Raw genomic sequence first — 21,175 nt, forward strand, 5'->3', positions numbered from 1 at the left:
CAGAACAACATTACCCAATGAGGCAAGTGGGAATGAGTCCAGTGGTGTCTTCCCACCAGTGTGCAGTGCATACTTTCACCTGCCCCCAGGTCAGGGGGAACGCAAGTGACATTGCTCACCACACATTAGCAAGTCAACAGTTAAATCCTTGGGGACTTGCTCAAGGCCAAGTCAGTACACAACATACCCACTGGCTCATCAGTCCCTGGTTCCAGGCAGCCCCTGGCTTGTGACTACATCGCTCCAGTCTCTACCTTTATCTTTGCATAGCTGACTTTTGTTGTTTAAATAATTACCCATTGTACAGTATAGCCTGTAAACGCCTGAAAAATGGCTGTGTTCATGCTAAGCTGGCAGTTTTATCAGTTTCTTCCCACTGTTGTTGTTGTTTCGTGCCGTCGAGTGGGGAACCAACCCTCCAGCAAGTTTTCAAAGGCATTCATGGATTGCCTACATTTCTCTTACAGAGCAGTTGGTGGGTTTGAAGTGCATGCGTTTGGGTTGGCAGCACGGCTCCTTACCACGAGGGCCACCGAATGAAAAAGCCACCGCATTTGTTTCCAATGGGCTTCTTTTTGGTTTCTTCTGAGAATTAGGGCAAGCTGCTCTTATCAAGCAGGTGGTGGTTTCCTTAACATTTCCCCTCCTAACCTGTGTAATTTTTTATTTTGCTACTATTTGCGGGTTGTTTGTAGAGGAGTATGAAATGCTTAGCTGCCTGCCACCTCCCATCTGCAGTAGGAATTCTCTAGCCCACCCCCACTGGCATTTGGACAGCCCTGCGTCTTTCTCCTGGTCCGAAACTTTCCTGTCCCAAAACACTATTGTCTTTTAGTTTGTCTCCAGGGTCAATTTTTTGGTCTGTCTGCAAACACGAAATCTTGAGAGGCTTTCCCTCTGGGGAATGAGCCCTAACACCCATAAATTTGCACAAACCATTAAAATTCTTTATTAAAGCCTCCCAGCCATTGCTTGAATCAGATTTTGTCTCTTCACACTGTGAGGCAGGAGGACTGTTTCTAACTTTATAATTGAGGAAAGAGATTTCGAGCTATAAAATGGCTTGCCCCAAATCAAGCCATTAATAAGGTTGAGAATTGGAAAGTACATCCAGATATATTGACTCCAAGTTACTATTTCATCAAGTAATTTCCGGTAGCCATCCATCAATACATTTATCCAGCTAGCCAGCCAACATTTACCGAGTATATATGATGAACCAGGTGAGCTCTAGCTCTAGAGGAGACAGGAGAATCAAATACAATTCCTGCCTTAAAAGATCACAGGAAGGAAATGCTGAAAGGGCGGTCATGCAGGGCAGTTAAGTTTTATTAGAGAGAAAACAGCTGGTGCTCCAGGCAGTCATAAGTGGAGATTTTACCCTAAATTGAAGTAAAAGTTTCTTTTTGAGTGAAAAACTGAACAGCACGAGACAGTTCTACAGAAGGTAGGCATGTTGAAGAACACAGAAAAGAGAACAGTCTTTTCAATTCATTTCCTAGAACTCTTGATAACCACCGTGCGCTCAGGCATTTACCTTCAAAGATTCATAGTTGCTTCCTCTCAAGACTGTATTGATTTAGTGGAGAATTGAGTACGTAAATAAACATTTTACATATGATAAACTCATTAAGACATGGATGTACGCTGTCTTCATTACCTAATGCTGCTGGAACAAAAATGCCCTACGTGGGTAGGTAACAGGCATTTATCATCTCATAGTGTAGGACACTGGACATTTGAACTCGGGGTGCAGCTCTAGGGTGAGGTTGTTCTTTGTCTATTTCAGTACTTCTTGGAGTTGCTGGGCTCGTGGAGTCACGTGCAGTGTGTCTTCATGAACCACCTTTTAGTCTGCTCTTGGCTGGATTTAGAAGTGAGTGGATTTAGAACCCACCACACACTGGCATGATCTCATTAACATTATGTCCACTGAGTCAGAACTGACCTACTGCTGACCCTCCAGTGGGTTTTCAGAGGCAGTCAATCAAATGGAAGGAGATTGCACATCCTTCTCCAGTGGAGCAGCTGGGGGCTTTGAACTCCATGCCTTTGAGGTTGCAGCATAGCTTCTTAGCACTAGGCTACCAGAGTTCCACACAGGATCATATTTACAGGCACAGGAGTTATGGTTTCAACACATATTTTGGGATGTAACAGGGGACACAATTCCACACACCTTCCTATGAGGCAAAAAGGGCAGGTGGTAAGACCTGGGAGAGGAGAAAAGCAACAAAGAAGGCCTACAAGTCTAGGTGTCTCTGAGATACTGTCTTAAAGAAAAGGGTGTCTACTGGTAGGCCCAGTGAGCTCTGGTGGCTTAGTGGTAAGAAATTTTGCTGCCATTCCAAAGGCATATGGTTCAAATTCACCGGCTGCTCCATGGGGGAAGAAAGGGCAATCTCCTCCCGTGCAATATGATGTTGTTGTTGATGATGATGATGGTCTTCAAGCCGAGCACGACTCATAGCAACCCTATGAACCAAAGGCCTGAAGCCCCTCTACAACTATCAACATCTAACAAAGTTCATAGAGTTTCCAGAGGCAAGCTCTTTACGGAAGTGGAAACCTTCTGGAGAAACTCTGAAAGCCTTCTAGAGAGTCAGCTATGAGTCAGTTCTTACTTGAGGGCGCACAACAATGACATGAGGCCCCGAATGGCACAAATAGTTAATTAAGCCTTTTACGACTAGCTGAAAAGTTGATGGTTCAAACCCACCGGTAGGTGTCCTGGAAGACAGGTCCACAGACCCGCTTCCAAAAGGTCTACCTTGGAGACGGTACAGAGCAATTCTGCAAACGCAAGTTTACCGTGACTCGGAGCTGACTTGACAGGAACTAACAACATTCGGTCTGCCTGTGCAGGGAAGGGTAAGGCAGAGAGAAAAGAGAGGATGCGCAAATTGCAAAGCAAGCATCAAAACCCCACAACCCTTAAATGCTACCTACATTTGGGTCATTTCTAGATTCCGAGATTGCCTCTCTTAAAATAGCCAAGTGATGTACCAAGTGCTTTTAGTTCTTGGCACAGGTCTGTGATAGCTTCTGCACTTGGCATCAGATAGTCGCTAGTAAAAGCTCGTCTGATGAGGTCCATTGTTCCTAAGGCCACATGGGATTCCCCAGCAAGGCTGCTGGCTCTATCTGCCACTTGGCAATAGCATGCAACACCACTTAGGTGTTCTGCTTAGAGATACCAAGACAAAGAAAGGACTGAACACGTCATATGACAATTTTGGAAATAACAGCAGAAAAGGGGAGTTGAAATGCAATGTCCACATTTTCCAGATCACAACTCATTGTCGTGGCACTTCTAATTCCTGGAGAGGTCCAGGGAGCCAACCCTCAGCTCAGGTTCATTTCACAAACACAACCATGGCAACCTCCTCTGCTGTGGTCCTGACCTTGACTTGCTCTTCCTACCACTTGTGCACTGCCTAGCAAGACTATGGACTAGGCCAGGAGTCAGACGGGTCCAAAGGGGGACCTGCCATTCCTCATAAAAACAACTGATGAAACTTCTGTACAATGGTCATAGCACTTGGGCTGTGGAAAACTCCCCACCCCCACCCCATTAAGAGCAGGTTTCTTTAGGCACCAGAAAAATCCCTCTTGTTATGTAAATGAACATAGAACTTCAAAAAGGGACAAGTCATGGAGGGAGAAAGAGTAGGAAAGTATGAGATCCATGCTCACTCAGAAGGAATAAGCATGATTGAAAATGGGCTTTGATGTGTCCCCGCTCTGACTGCTGCAGCGTCCCAATTTCCCTGCAGTGCACACACACTTCTGTCACTCATCTGAGAGGGTTTTCAAAAAGCAGGCTTCCTGGCACCCTTCAAAATGTGAGAAGAGATTTTTATGGCTCTGCGTTTTCTTCTGAATATTGTATTTATGCAGTTCTCCCCACCTGTATCTGCCCAATTGCCCCCCACCCCCTGGTCTGCAAGGTCTTCCCCTCCTAACTCCCTTCCAAGAATTTCTTACCTTCCTCGTCAGGTCACACCATCACGTCTGTCACTGAGGCTGCCTCTTGAACAACACAAGTTTAAACTGCACGGACTCACTGATCTCTGGATATTTCCCCCCTATTTAATTGTGGTTGGTGCAAGTGTTGTTAATCATCTCCAGGGAGAGAGAAAGCATCAAACAGTGTTTTAATAGGATGCTTCTAACACATTTCAAGGCCACAAGCCTTGAGACAGGTGAGCAATTTCTTCCCTGAAGATTAACTGCCCTCTGAAAACCGCTGGAGGGTCAGCTAGGGGTTGGTTCTGACTCTAAGGTACACAACGCACACACCCAATGAGCCTGTACAGTTCAAACCCATGCTGTTCAAGGGTCAACTGTAACTTACATGCCGATTTTTTTACTTCTTAGCCCCGGTGCAGTACATAAGGTGTCGAGCTGCTAATTTTAAGGTTGGTGGTTCAAAACTACTAGGTGTTTCAAGGGGAACAGATGGGCAATCTTCTCTTGTGAAGATTCACAGCCTCATATACCAAATGGAGGCTCCCCATGAGTCAAAATCAGCTGGACAGCAGTGGGGTGGGGGAGATGAGTGCCCCTAATTTCCTCCTTGTTACAAGAGTCAAATACACATTTGTTAAATACAAATTCTTCAAGCCTTAATGCAAGCTAGTTGGAAACCTCCTCTGACCCAAAAGCTATTATTGAGTAGCCCTTCCTTTTTCTTCCTGTTGTTTATTCTTGTTGTTTAACATATCATGGAATGCCAAGAAGGAGAACAAACAGGTCTGTCCTGGAAGGGTTGAAATCAAGTATCTCTTTGGAGGCAAGGATTTTGAAGCACCTTCTCACATACTTTGGGCATGTGGCCAGGAGGGACCAGTTCTTGGAGAAGGACATCATGCTTAGAAGGGTGAAGGGACAGTGCGGGAGAGGGAGACCCCGGAGGCTGGATGAGATGGACTGACTCAGTGACTGGGGTAATGGGGGTATGTGTGTCAGAGACAGTAAGATTGGCTCAAGATAGAGCAGGGTTCAGAGGTTTTGTACGTAGGGTTGCTGTGAGTCGCAGACAACTCGACAGCTCATAACAAGAACAATAACTTGTTTATTCCATAGTCTCTAATCTATTCCATCACCTGAATATTTATCATACTGGAATGTTAGACTTGCAAGACAGAATTATGCAGTTGTCTCACAGGTTCACAAGGGCTGGAAATAGTGTTTGATTAAGAGGAGGCACTAGCTAGGAAAGAAGATTGTTGTTGTTGTTGTTGTTGTTAAGTGCCGTTGAGTCGTAGACCACTCATAGCAACCCTATGAAGGAGAGTCCTCAAGGCTTGGATGTCTTTCATCCTCTTTCCAGGTTCATACGGTTTCCAGAGGCAAGCTATTTCAGAAGTGGTTGTCACTCTTGCTTCCAAGTTTGTTTTAATTGGAGAGCTGTCCACCATGGGTGACCATTATTGCATGTGACACATCAGTGTCACAGTGTTTAGCATCACAGCAACCACAAGTTACCTCTGTACAGCAAGTGGACAGACCAATGATATCTCATTTCCTTGGGGTATATTCCTAGTAGTGGAATAGCTGGGTTATCCAGAGTTTCTATGTTCAACATTTTTTCTTTCTTTTTTTAAGATACATTTTAATGAAAGTTTACAGGGACTTTGGATTTCCATTCATTCATTGTTGTACTTTTCTCCCTGCCCACCCCTCCCCACCCCAATTCACTCTTCTCTTTGAAAAGTAAAAGACAAATTCTTTCATTGTTATACAATCCCTCCTCCCAGGTCCACTCCACTATGCAGCCTTCGACCTAATCATACATCCCTTTTAAGCAGTTCTTGTAACTTTTAAAGGTCCAGTTACAGGGCAGAGGTCAATTCTCATAGTCTCTCATCACTGTTGAGTCAGAACCGCCTCAGAGCCGGCCGTCCACTGCCACTTCCATAAATGCACATGAAAATCAAACACAGTTTGTCAGAATCAGCTTGTTTCAGAACAGTGGAAACTAACCAAAGGCTTAGAAGCACCTGGGGAGCATTTATTCAAGAAAAGTGGCTGACTTGCAGAACAGTAAACTTGTACCCTTTTCCATTTCTCCAGTCCCAGTCGCTGCTCTTCAGGTCCATGGTAGGTTCAGAAATGAAAAATTCACGTCTCCCAGCAAGGAGAATACAGCTGGAAATCCTCAGTTCCTAATTCCCAAATAATTGTCATTGTTCAATCAACCTTGTTGTCCCTGAAGACTCCACTGAAAAGACTTGTTATTTGACCTGACTCTGAAGCTCTCCCAGTTCTGAAAGCCTTCTCCCCATCGGTGGCCATTGCATTTTAGCTTTGCACTTGCCCGAGGTGTTGTGTATGTAGTGGGGCAAACAAGAGACTACTAAAAACCCTACCAAGGGAATGCTTCACAGACCAGGGGAGCCAAAGGCGCAGTGAAGATGATGAAAGAAACCATGTTATCCAGGAAGGAGGAAGGAGTCCAGGTGCATGGACAGTGCTGTACGTGTGGAGATGCACCGCTCATCCAAAGACATCACCTTGCTGGGTGTTCCAATCTCCCAGCTGTCCCACAGAGACGGCCCATCTCCTCCATACTAGAGGAGCTGGGATGGATTGGTTCCGACTCAGAGGCAATGAGTTGGACTTTGACTTTTGATATTAGAAATGACTCTGAAAAAGATAAAAGATAGAGGTGAAAACTGAGAAAATATAGATAAAATATTGACTTTGGGTAATATTAATATTGGTCCATTAATTGTGACAAATGAATCAAACGAATATAAAATATTCACGGAGAAAGTGGGTATGCAGGATATGGGAACTCTGTGCTGGGCAAATATTCTGTAACTCAAAATACACTAGAAGAAATGTTAAATAACTTTCTTGATTACTTATTGTTGCTAGAATGGAAATACCACAAGGGAACAAATTTCCATTTAGGGGGCTAGAAGTCTGAAATCTGAGTGTCCACTCTAGGAGGAGGCTTCCCCTTTGTCAGCTATGGGGAAAGGATCTTTGTCTTTCTGCAACTTGTGTTCATTAGAACAGCATCTATCTTGCCCTTTTGTCTCAGAAGTGGAATATAATTTGAGGGGCGGGATACAGAAGAGGCAATTTCTTATCCTTTAAAGTAAGTTAAAATCCGTAGGCATTTAAATCCATAGCCTTCAGCACAGCTACAACCCCCTTGAAGACTTTGAAGATATCACAGTTCGTTTATATTCCTTTTGAGAAGATTTCATCACACAGCCTTCAGCAAGTTGAACAAAGAAGCAACATCAAACGGTAGTTCCCTATCAGATTAATCCAGAAGCTTACTAAAAGATATTTGAAATGCAACATGTACGTGTTGGTGATGCTACTGGGAGTGAACATTAAAGTAGAAAACGACCCCGTTTACCTCCACTGTTCCAGAACAAAGGCTGAGTACCAGGTTTCTTCTGACTGGAGTGTAAGCCCACTCATTCTCTTAGGTTCACTGCCACGGAAGCCACCGTCATCCACCAGTTCTTCTTAAGCTGTGTTCCTCCTCACGAGAACATCTCTAGGTCCTTGCCTCCAAGAACGTTCTGTGTAGATGCAAACCTAGGTGCCCCTCAACTCGATGCCAGTGTCCCTTCAATCTCAGTAAGACGCTGGCCATTGTTTCCTACACCACTGAGTTGGCTTCAACTCATAAATATGACTCCGACTCATGTGACGCCCTGTGATTGAGGTGTTGTCCAGACTGGCGCCATCCTCCCGAAATGCACTGTGCTGATGTCTGCTCATTTACAGGAGAAAACAGCAATCACTGCCTGTCAGGTGGAGGGCCCTACTACATCCAAGAATTTCAGTGCAGGAGAGTCTAGTTAACATGCAGACTACAATCACCTTGGGAGTCAAAACAAAGGCCAGAGCCCAGGAGCCCCATACCCAAACTCTCTCTTCCATCAAACTCATTCTAACACATAGGACTCTCTACGAGGGAATCAAACTGTGTCTAGGGTTTCCAAGGGTATAAGCTGTACAGAAGCAGACCTTTGTGTTAGCAGCCGACCAAGTGCATACCCACACTACCACCAGGGATAGGGCCCACAAAACAAATAAAAGAGAACTTCCGGGACTAAGATGAAGGCTTTGTTAGTTTTTAACATTACCCAGGTGATTCCAAAGTGCATCTAGCCAATGATGAGAATCACGGCTTGAGGAGGAACGCCCTGCCATTAAAAACGCCTGGGAACTTCTCAAACTACAATACATGTCTGGGCCTTGATGGAAAACCATTACCTCAGAGGCCTCTGTCCTCATAATGACTCCTACGCAGAGTCCACAGAAAACTTGTTTTGCTGCTAAGCTAAAGGCTGGGAGTTTGAGTCCACGGTTAGTTGGGCATTTCACAATGTACTTCTTTCTGAAAGTCATAGTCAAATTCGCTGAAGAAAGACTCATTGCTGCTCAAAGTCACAAACTATGCATAGCTAACCCGTCAGCGGGTTTTCCAAGGCCACAATTGCACAGAAGGAGATTATTGGTCTTTCTCCCTTGGAACAGCTTGTGGATTCGAACCACCAGAGAGGAATTACCTTTGCTTTAGCAGCACAGCTCCCTACGGTCTACACCACCAGAGCTCTCTGCCTGAAGAACAGAATCACCTAATATACTTGTGGATGTACAGGGGGAAAGGGACTAATCATTGGGTTGTACAGTTTGATGGGGGGGGAGGAATATTGAAATAATTTGTTCAAATTTGTATTCAAGTTTTGTAAACAAACTAGTAGAAAAAAAGAAAAATTAAGCATTAAAAAAGAAAGATAAGGACACAATAAAATCTGCTTAACTTAAAAGAATATTTCATGAGTTTCTTGCTTTTCAATGCAGCATAGTATTCCACTGTGTGAATGTACCACAGTTTCTTTCTCCATTTGTTTGTTGATGGGCACCTGGGTTGTTTCCAACTCTTTGCTATTGTGAACAAAACTTCAATAAACATGGATGTGCATATATCAGCTTGGGTGGCAGTTCTGTTTTCTTTAGGGTAAATTCCCAGTAATGGAATTACTGAGTCACAAATGGTATTTCTATTTGCAACTTTTCGAGAAAGCGCCATACTGCCTTCCAGAGTGGTTGTACCTTTATACACTCCCACCAACAGTCAAACAACAAATGCTGACAAGGTTGTAGAGAAAATGGAACCCTTGTCCTACAGTTTCCCACCCTTTTACCTCCCTCTTCTTCCTTTTGCCTTTCCTTTTTGGACATTTATACCCATCATATTAGTTACCTGTCTATTTTTACAATAATGGTCTTATGCAGTATTCATTCTTTAGGGATTGAGTTAGTTGACTCAGCATAATGCCCTCTAGAGTCTCCCATGTTAGCATTTCAAAGAGAAGTAGCGTCAAAGAACAAAGGGACATAGTTTATGGTCTGTTTCACTTACTTTTCCAAAGGAATTCCAAAGGAATTCACCTCGGTCCCAAATTCCCCTTTGTTGTCGTTACCTGCCCCTGAGTCATAGCGATCCTATGATCAATATATATATACACACTATATATAGCATGATAGTATGACACAGGGTGACCCTATGATCAATGGCTCTGAACCTCGCCCTGTCCTGAGCCAACCTCACCATCTCTGACAAATGTTACTCCATTGCCTCAGTCGTATACTTCCCCTTTTCTGTGTTTGTGAATGTCCTCTGTCTATAAGATGCAGATACATGTTTGTTGCCCATACCAAAGGTCTCTCTTATCAAAGAAACCAGGAAGAAAAACGCATGAGCCCCCTATTTAAGCACCTTAATGTGAATGGCACTAAATACAGTAACTCGTATAACTCTTCCGGAAGGACACAGCCATCTTGGGTCTCGGGAGGAGCTACTATGTTGTCCTGATTCTCAAACTCTTTTCTTTTCTTTTAAATTTATTCTTAATTTCAATGAAAATTTAAAGAGACTTTAGATTTCCATTCATTCATTGTTGCACTTTCCTCCCATCCCAACCCCCCCCCCCAGTACATTACCCTCTTGGAAAAGTAAAAGAAAAATTCTTTCATTGTTTTACAATCCCTCCCCGCCAACATACTAGAATATATGACCTTGCTTGATTTTTTGTAAGTGCAGTGGTTACTGCTTTTTTCCCTACAACACATGTGCAAAGAAAATGAGAGTTATCTGAAATTTACTCTCCCTCCTGACTCAAGAAAACTCAATCTTTTAGTTAACTAGAGCCTCAAACCCAGATTCATCTGACTATAAAGATGGTCTTCTAGTAACCACCACAGTGTTTTCCTAGGTGACCCAGTCAAATGTTTAACTACTAACAAAAAAGTTGGTTCAGACCCACCTAGGAGTGCCTCAAAAGAAAGACCTGGCAATCTTCTGGAAATTAGCCTATGCAAAGAAAGCCCTGCATAGCAACGTTCTGCTTTGTACAAGTGAGGTTATCATTAATCGAACTTAATTCAAAGGCAACTAACAGGAACAGTAATCACAAATAAACTTGCTTAAAGCCCAGAGGCTGAAGCCCTGACTCAGAACTCGGAGATTAAATTGCAAGGGGAAATGGTCTGGTGATTTGTGTAGTTAACAGATCACCCCAGCTAATACTTAGCAAGCCCATTTTGGAAACACCACATTATTTAACATTTCCCAATTTCATCGGTTCCAGACCACTAGACACAGCTTATGTGGAGGAGAGTGAAACCCCTGACCACAGTGCCAATTTCTGTCACTAAAAGGAGGGACTGAAAGCAAAGTTAGATTCTCCTGAACCAGAGGTATGATTATACCATTTTCTTATTTGGAAAAATTTGATGGCCTTCTTAAGAAAACACGGTCCATCAACATATTTGTACCTGCCTAGTCAATGATTTCAACGTGCTTGGATACACAATCATCACCCTTGGTACGAGCAGTCAGGAGATCAGGAAATATACAGCATTGGGAAAATCTTCTATCAGGGACCTCTCCCAAGTCCTAAAGAGCAATGATGTCAGTTTGAAGACTAAAGTGTGCCTGATTAGGACTGTGTTCCTTTCAATCACTATGTATCTGAGTTCCGGACAATGAATAACAACGACAGAAGAAGAATCAATGTCTTTGAGTAGTGGTGTTGGAGAAGAGTACCGAATATCCCACAGATTGACAAAGAACACAGGTATGTCTCAGACCCTACGCACAACAGCTCTGAACCCTGCTCTATGCTGTGCCAAGTAAGTACAAACAGAGCGATCCTTGGAAGCAAAGATGACAAAGCTTTGTTTATCATATGTTGGGCATGTTGCTAGGAGAGGCTATTCCTTGTAAAGGGACATCATGCTTGGAAAGGGGGAGGGTCGGCGAAATACAGGAAGACCCTCAACCAGGTGATTTACACCGTGAATGTGGCAATGGGCTCAAGTGTGTCAAGGATGGCACAGAGATAGAACAGGGTTTCAAGTCTGTTGTCTATCTATATTCAAATACACGGCCATGGAGTGTGACTATATTGACCCTTAGTGGCCCTCTAGGACAGCTAGAACTGTCTCCTCCTGACAGAAAGGAACGAGTACAACTTCCCCTTGTGGAGTCTACTGGTAGACTCCAATCACCAATCATTCAACAAGCAGCTGAGCTCTGAACCACTGTACCTCTTTGTTGTTGTTGTTGTTATGCGCCGTCCAATTGACTACAACTCATAGCGACCTTATGAACAATGGCTCTGACCTCTGCCCTATCCTGAGCCAAAGCCATCATCTTTGACACATCTGAAACCATTTTCACAGTGACAGTGTCAATCTATCTCATCCGGGGTCGTCTTCTCCTGAGCTGTCCCTCCACACTTCCAAACATAATGTCCTTCTCCAAGGACTGGTCCCTCCTGGCCATGCCCTTCTAAAGTATGTGAGATGGAATTTCAAAATCTTTGCCTCCAACGAGCAACCTGGTTTCACACTCTTCAGGACGCATCTGTTTGTTCTCTTGGCAGCCCATGGATTGTTCAGTACTCTTCTCCAGCACCACAACTACTTTAAGATTCCTCTTTTATCATCCTTAGTCAACATCCAGCTCTCAGCTGCATAGCAAGCAATGGAGAAGAATGTAGAATGAATCAGGCGCACCTTAGTCTCTAGACTGTGCCTCTAGAGCCCCTTAGTTTAATAAAAATGGTATTAGGACAGTGGGATCACTCACAGAACTAAATGAAGAGCTAGACAGCCAAGGATGACAATGACCGCCATCAAGTCAAATCTGACTCATTGTGACCTTCCAGCAGATTTCCAAAGCTCTGAAGTTCAAGGCAGGAAAGTGGCCCCTCTTCTTACTGCTGATTGGCTGGTGGCTTCAAATAGCTGATCCTTTCTTTAATATCTAGATAGATTACATTGTCAGAGCTCTTGTGATGGATAGGAAACAAAATAGTGCTGTTGTTATTGCTGTTACGTGCTGCCAAGCCGCTGTAAAAAGAAACTCACAGGGTACTACTCTCAGATGATGCATGTCCCACAACTTCCTGTCTCTGTTTCTCTGGGAAAGGTTGGAATACCTGGGATAGAGAATCTTCGTGGCCCAGTTTGAGTCAGTGCCTAGGCCAATGATCCCAGGAGCTGGCTGGTCTGCAAAACAGGGCATGGGGAGCTGGGGAGACTTGGTGCAACCAGCCTGATGCTTCCATTCTTGTCAACAGAAAAGGTGGAAGAACAGCAGTGCCAGCTGAATGTCTAGATCTGTGGGGAGATCTGGTGGGGTGATCTGTGGGGAGTTGCACCACTAACCCAAATATGGAGCCTCTCTGGAGCCTTGAGTCCCCCAGCTGCTCCATGAGAGAAAGGTGAAACGTTTAATTTAAGATTTATAGCTTCCCAAAACCCACTAGATGGTCAGCTACGGGTCAGTTTTGCCTTAATGGCTGTTTAGCGTAAGTAAGTATGTATATCTGTTGTTGTTGTTATGTGTTGTTACGTCGCTTGCAATTCATAGCGACCCTATGCACAACAGCTCTGAACCCTGCTCTATGCTGTGACAACCTTACTGTCTCTGACACACCTACCATTAGCACCCCAAGAATTGAAGCAATCCATCTCATCCAGGGTCTTCCTTTCTTGCACTGTCCCTCCATCCTTCCAAGCATGATGTCCCTCTCCAAAGACTGGTCTCTCCTTGTAACCTGCCCAAAGTGTGTTAGATGTAGCTTCAGAATCCTTGTCTCCAAGGAGCAGCCTGGTTTCACCCTCTCCAGGATGAACCTGTTTGTTCTCCTAGCAGTCCATGGTATATTCAACACTCTTCTCCAGCACCACAGCTCAAAGGCATCAATTCTCCTTCTGTCATCCTTAATCATTGTCCAGCTTTCTGATGCATAGCAAGTAACTGCAAAGACAATGGCCTGAATCAGGTGCACCTTAATCTTCAGACTTCTATAATTGGAGAAATGTCTTTCATCTGTTCCTTTCTGTAAAATGCTTGCTGGTCAGATACTGTTCTAAATCAGAGCATTTGAATTAAGACAGACTAGGAAGAAGGATTGGTGATCTACTTCTGAAATAACAGGCCTTTCAAAATCCTATGTACAACAGAGCACACTTAGACTAGCAGATATGGCAACTGACGCTGAGCCTTCAAATATGGAAACACCAAAGAGGAGGAACAGCTACAACATAACAACTGTCATTGGAACGTGGAATGTGAGAAACGTGAATGCAGGAAAATTGGATGTTGTTAAGAAAGAAATGGAACACATAAATATGGACATGCTAGGTATTGGTGAAATGAGATGGACTGGCGTGGGGCATTTTGAATCAGATGATCATATGATCTACTATTCCAGAGATGAAAAGGTGAGGAAAAATGGGGATGCTTTCATCGTTAAAAAAGACATTTCTAGATCCATCTTGAGATACAATATTGTGAGTGACAGTATAATACCCATATGCATACAAGGAAGACTTGTTAACACCATTATCAATGGATATCTACAGAGAGAGAAAGAAAAAAAGAAAGTTCATTGCTATGAATAGAGATCACTCTATTTCTCCATAGTAATGTTTGTGTATATACATATATCTTGTTGTTAGGTGCCAACGCGTCAATTATGACTCACGGTGACTCCAAGAACAACAGTTCTGAACCCTCTTCTATCCTGTGCCATCCTTACACTCCCACTGTGGCAGTCACCGTGTCAATCCACCTGGTTCAGGGTCTTCATCTCCTTTGCCAACCTTCCACACTTCCCAGCATCACCACACACACACACACACACACACACACACACACATTTGTGTTTGTTGTTGTATGCCATGAAGTTGGAACTGACCCATAGCTTACCCTCCAGTGGTCTTCCATAGGCAGTAAATCACATGGAAGAAGATTGTCCACACTCCCGCGGAGCAGCTGGTGGATTTGAACTGTGAGTCTTCAGGATTGCAGCACAGCTTGTTTCCACTAGGCTACAAGAGCTCTTGTGTGTGTGTGTGTGTGTGTGTGTGTTTTGTTGTTGTTATGGTCTGTTGTGTTACTTGTGACCCATAGTGACCCTATGCACCATAGCTCAGAACCCTGCCCTATCCTGAGTCAATCTCCCCACTGTCCCAGTCACTGTGTTACTCTTGCCCTGTCCCTCCACACTTCCAAGCATGATGTCCTCCAAAGCCCAGTCTCTCTAGGCAACACGCCGAAAGAAGGTGATCCGTTGGAGAAAGATGAGCAGTGTCCTCCACTATTGATTTACAGCCTCCGAATACCTGCTGGATACTCAGCTGTGACTAAGTTCTGACTCAATGGTAATGATTTAGTGAGTGATAGAGAGACACACACATAGATATGGATTAGAGATATAGATACATTTAAATTGACATCCTTCTTTCCGATTAATGCTTGTGTGGAAGCGCCAGTCAGTGACCTCCAGGGCAAGAGCTCTTTGAAAGTCCCTGTGCCAGGTGTTGTCTAATACCCCTTCCAGTGACAAATTATTTTAGCCATTTTGATGAAAATCTTTCTGACCTAGAGTTTTCATTTTCCCTTCTTCCTTTTTTAATGTGTCCAATTCTCTTTCTCAAAGACTCGATTCATCACTGTGAGCTTGAGGTGCTGTCATGGTCTATAAAGAGGTAGTGTGTTTTTGTCTTCCTCCTTTAAGCCCAGGATGACAAGTGCCACTACTGCTGTCTGGATGCCTGACTCATATACCGGCCAGCTTGCCACCAGTGCGCTATTTCTGCGGATACACAATTACAAAAAGTGAAGAGTTTAGGAGAGACTCTAGAGGGAAGTAGAGTGGTGAGGTGTCCTTGGGCTTACTACTGTTGTTCAGGATGATTGAGTCCGTTCCAAATCTTAGCAACCCTAGCACAAGAGCTCTGAACCCTGCTCTGTCCTGCCCGATCCTGCTCCATCCTTACAACTGTTGCCGTTTGATTCCATTTTGCAGCTACTACACCATCCCATCTTATGAGGACATTGCACATTTTAGCTGATCCTCTGCCGAGCGTCTTTTTCCGGGGACTGGCCTCTCCTCATAACATATCAACATTTCCACGCTTAAGGAACATTCTGGCTGTCCTCCTTTCAGGTTTGTTCCTGTTTTGTCACTTATCATCCTAAAGGTTTTGGGTCTTACGTCTACGTCTCTGATCCACCTTCAGTTGATTTTGGTGTTTGGTGGGAGATGTGGATCCAATTTCCGTTTTCTGCAGGTAGATGAAAAGCTTTGTCATTTGTTCAAGAGGTTGTGGTTTCCTCATTTTATAGTCTTTGTTTCCTTGTCAAATACCAACTGCCCATACATACAGTTGACTTCTGGGTTCTTGATTCTATTTCATCGGTCAATGTGTCTGCCTTTGAACAAAAATGATGCTGGTTGGGTTACTATAGCTGTGTAGTAGGTTTTGAGATCAGGGAGTGCAAATGCCTCCGAGTTCATTTTTCTTTTTCAGACGGACTTTGCTTATTTGGGATTTCTTTTCGTCCCAAATAAAACTGCAAAGTGCCTTTTCTATCTCATTGTAGAATGAGTTTGGGATCTATATTGGGATGGTGTAGAACATGTAAATTGCTTTTGGTAGGATTTTTATTCCCTGTATTGCACAGACGCAATACTGGGACTATCTCTTGTTATTTCTTGTAGTAATGTTTTGTAGTCTTCTCTATAAAGGTCTTTGTGCCTCTAGTTAGGATTATTCCCAAGAATTTCCTCTTGTGGTTGGCTGTTGCAAATGGTGTTGCTTTCTTCCTTTCCTTTTTTATGCTTTCTTTGTTACTGTAAAGAAATCTCACTGATTCTTGTTCATTGATCTTCTATCCTGCCACTCTATTAACTTTGCCTACTAGGTCTAACAATTTTTGTGCCGTCTTTGGGGTTTTCTGTGTACACTATCATATCGTCTGCATATAACAATAATTTTGCCACCTCTTTACTAATTCGGATGCCTCTTATTTCTTTCTCTTGTCCTAGCAAATACTTCCAATAGAATATTGAATAAAAATGGTGATAGTGGGCATCCTTGTCTGGTACCTGTTTGCAAGGGGAATGTGTTTAGTCCTTTTCCGTTGAGAATGCTGGCTCCTGATTTTGCATAAATATTTTTCACTATGTTGAAGAAATTCCTCTCTAATCCTATTTTGTGGAATATTTTAATCCAGAAGGGGTGTTAGATTTTGGCAAAGACCTTTTCTGCATTAAGTGATAGAATCATGTTCTCGTTTTTTTGCTTTGTTCCCTATTTCTTCTGCAAGCTTCTCATCCTGTTATCCTTCATGAACAAAGGAGCTGGGGTCTCCCTTTGCCAAAATGTGGCAGGCTCACTTCTCAGTCCTGTCCAGTGGTTTGATGGGAGGGGAGGATATTCCCCAGGAGTAGGCAAAGTGCCCAGGAACACTGCCTGGGATATTTTCCTCCCCAGGTCTCAACAGGTGCTAGCAGCGGGTTAGGAGGGCGTTGTTCCTGCCTGTACAGACAAAGTGCAGGGGGAAGTGGTTAGGTCCCAGGAGTGCTATCCATGATACTGTCTTCTCCAAGTCTCAGGAGGTGCTAGTGGCCAGTGGTATACCTGTGTCCTCTCCCATGCCTGGTTATTATCCTTCTTTTGAGACACATTTGTTTCTTCTCCTGGCTGTCAAATCCTCTTGGAAAACATTCTAATTCTCTATATAATCACTTTTATTAAAAATTCAAGAAAGGTTTACGTCTATAAAGAATACTTCTAGTATGGTAAAGGGAGAGGAATGGGGAAGTGGAAAATGAATTAGTTGACAATAATAACATATTAAGATTGGTGAGGGGAAAGAAAATATGGAATGAACGAATGCTCAGACATTGTATTATTGTAACTGATGTCATGGAGCACAAAATGGACAAATCATTGGTTGTTGAGAAAGATGTTTAGAGAACCTACACTCAAAGCACAGTAACAAAAGAAAAACAAATGAAAAGTCATCAATAATTATTCAGTATCCTTTACTCATTGTCCAACTTTCAGATGCATATGAAGTGATTGAAAATCCCGTGAACCTGTACTTATTAGAGAAATCTCCATTATAGTGTCATTGTGATGATCTTATAGCCATGAGACCTTGAGGAAAAAAAAAACACTTCCCCTCCTAGGCTCGACCTTTTGGTGGGGATTGGATCACCGGTGGTGCCTGGTATATCGTAGCACTTCAAAGCATGCTATATTTAATCTTGATTTTTTTTCCCAGTTCTGTCAGTGCACAATTTTACATACTAAAATACTTACTTTTGCCATTACATATGTTGACAATATTTCTAAAGCTGATTAGACATTTTGTATGGCTTATTTAAATTTTTATCAATGAGAGTGACTTAACACTTAATGATAACAAACAACATGCAATGTATTTTAAAGTAATGTTCTTCTAGAAAGATTTCAGCCTAGACAATCCTATCAGGTCATTATGAGTTGGAATCGGCTTGGTTACATGCCTCCCAAACCCCATCTTAAACACAAAACTACAGGAGCAGGGTGATAGCGTTCATTTTACCAGCTAAGAAGAGGCTCTGAATTTATTCTCTCAAGGCCCAAGACTAGTTAATTGAGAGAACAGAGATGGTCCCTTGCTTCTCCTCGCTGGAAATCAAAGTAAATAATATATGTGAGAGGGATTTCGAACATAAAAATGAAGTACAGAGGAAGGGGAACAGCATCATTATTCTCATTATCTGTGAGCATGTAACTTATGAAAGAAGTTGTTGTTTGATAGCCTGAGGGCTTCTCAGCCTCCCTGTCTGATTCCTTTGGATGTCAGCCATGTCTCTGTCATCTAAGTGACCTGGTACAGAGCTGGGGAAAGCTGACAGACCCCAAGAGCCACCTCTGAGTTTACTCAAGATCGTACTCAAGCCCCGCAGAGGTAAGTTCTTCTAGACTATGACACTGCTCAGTGAATCAAATTTATTGGGAGTGAGTTCGTGTGAAGTTTGTAAACACATCAGTTTGCAGGGGTGGGGGATTCTTCAAAGTAGCCAGATCTCCCTATTATTTGCACGTTGGAGAGCAGGTTGCTGCTGTGAAGTATCATTAAATTGACTCCAGTTTAGAGAGCTTCTGCTCTATCCTGCACCATCCTCACAATCTCAGCCATATCCAAGCCTATTCTTTACTTTTTTCCAGTTTTTTATTTCAACTAGGATTTTAATAAAAGTTTACAGAAAAGTTGGATTTTCATTCATTCATTGTTGCACATTTTCTTCTCTATCCCACTTCCCCCTCCCCCAGCTCATTTTCATTTTTATAAAAAAATATTCATTCACTGTTGTACAGCTTCCTCCTTCCCCCTCTTCTCCTCCCCCTCCCCGAGTCCTCTTTGCAATGCACCTCTAATTTTGGACAGTTATCTTACATATAATGCCTAATCATATATTCCTTTTAAATAGTTCTCTCCCTCATCAGTTCCAATACAGTTTTCTTTATTCACTCTTTTCCTAGTCTCCTCCAAGCTCCTCATGTCAATCCTGCTTCATAACAGTGACGTTATGCAGTATTTGTCCTTTTGAGCCTGAGACATTTCACTCAGCCTAAGCACCTCAATAAGAAAGAGGTAAACAATCCAATTGCAAAACGGTTACATGATATGAATATACACTTCATCAAAGAAGACATTCAGATGGCAAACTAATGAAGACATGTTCAAAATCTGTAGCTACCAGAGAGATATCATCTCACCCCAGCAATAGCAAAGTTCAATAGAAGAGCAAACTACAAATGCTAGCAAAGTTGTGGAGAGATTGAAACCCTTATTCGTTGTTGGTGTGAGTGTAAAATGGTTCAACGACTATGGAAGGCAGTTTAGTGCCTTCTCAAAAAGTTGGAAATAGAAATACCACTTGACCCAGCAATTGCACTACTGGGAATATATCCTAAAGAAACCAGAACCACCATCCAAATCAATGCACACCAATTCTTATTGCTGTATTATTCACAAAGAAATGGAAACAACCCAAGTGCTCATTAACAAGTGAAAGGATAGAATAACTGTGGCATATTTACACAATGGAATACTATGCAGCACTGAAAAATAATGAACTCAAGTCTATTCTTGCAGTTACTTTCTCAATTCATTTTCTTAAGGATCCTCTTTCTCATCCTAACCCTAACACTCTACTTTTTACAGCATGATGTCTTTTTCCATGCCCAAAATATGTGAAATGAAGTCTCACCATCCTTGCCACAAACAAATACTCTGGTTGCACTTTCTCCAAGACATGTTTTTGTTTTTTCTTTTGGCAGTCCATGGCAGTATTCTCCTCTAGCACTGCAATTCAAAGGCATCAATTCTTCTATGGCCTTCTTTATTGTCTAACTTTCACAAGCCTATAAAGCAAATGAAAATGGGTCCTTGATAGAAAATTTACCCAGTGCAACATATCTTCTGATCTCTTTTTTTTATCTTCTGATCTCTTGACTGCTGCTTCCAACTGATATTTATTATATATGCAAGTAAAATGAAATTGTTGACAAGCCAAACATTTTTTTATACTGCTGGCCCAGTGGTGAGGATCTTTATCTTCTTGATGTTGAGATGTAATGCACTCTGAAAGTTGTAGTCTTTGATTTCTTCAGTTAGTGCAAGTTCTATTCTTTTTCCATAAGGAAGCTGTGGCTGGAGTAAAATGCTTTCTCCCCTCCCCATATCATCTGGCCCTGAAAACTTCCCACAGATAAATGCACTCCCCTCCTTTGGCTTGTCAAGATGAAAAATAATCTATGCTAAGTAATTTTGTAAAGTTACATTACACCCATCTCATAAACCTGCATTGTCTAATATAAAAGCATGAGCACTTGAAACAGGGCTAATCCAAATGGAAATGTTCTGTTAAGTGTAAAACACACGCCAGATTTCAAAGACAAGGAAAAGATGCAAAATATCTTTTATGTTACTATATACACTGTTATTTTTGTGTACCGATAAGTCAGACCCTACTCATTGCTGACCCTCCAGCAAATTTTTGGGAGACTGTAAATCACACAGGAGGAGACTGCTCACCTTTCTCCCACAAAACAGCTGATGAACTCAGACCACCTGCCTGTGGGCCACTAAGCCACCAGAGTTCCCTATGTATGTGTATATAGAAGACATGAAATGCTTGCACAAGAAGATGATAGCTCCTTGTCTCATTGTCAGAGAGAGCAGTTCTCAACCTTACACACTAGAAACAACTGAGGAACTTAACAAATCCAAATTCCAGTACCCAGGCCATATCTCAGACTGACTAAATCAGCATTTCTTGGGTTGAGCTCCAAGAAGTGTTGTTTTATTTGCCATTTCAACTCTTTATGTGACATGATTTACATTCTATATGTCTCACATACATACATCACTAATGTATTCTTTAATATTGAGCATGTATTGTAGAGATCTTGTGTTAGAAGAGACCAAGAATTACAGGTATTTTCTTGTCATTTTTAATGTGGTTACCAGAGCATATAATATTGCAGATGAGGCTCTTACTAGATTTCTGTTGATCAAGGCTGCTCCAGAGTAGTAGGGACTTATTAGCCTTATTTGTTGTGGTTGTTGCTGCTCGGTGCCCTCAAGGTGACTACAACTCACAGTGACTGTATGACCAACAGGTTTGAACCTTGTCCTATCTAGAAGTACCCTCAGCATCTCTGATAGGCTTGAGCCCATTGTTAGAGTCACTGTGTCAATCTATCTTGTTGAGGATCCTTCCCTCATTTCTGCTTATTACTTTCCAAAAGCAAATATTGACTTGATAAA

Source organism: Elephantulus edwardii, unplaced genomic scaffold (genome assembly GCF_000299155.1).
Source record: "Elephantulus edwardii isolate Elephantulus edwardi_28Jun2011 unplaced genomic scaffold, EleEdw1.0 scaffold00016, whole genome shotgun sequence".
Lineage (NCBI taxonomy): Eukaryota > Metazoa > Chordata > Mammalia > Macroscelidea > Macroscelididae > Elephantulus > Elephantulus edwardii.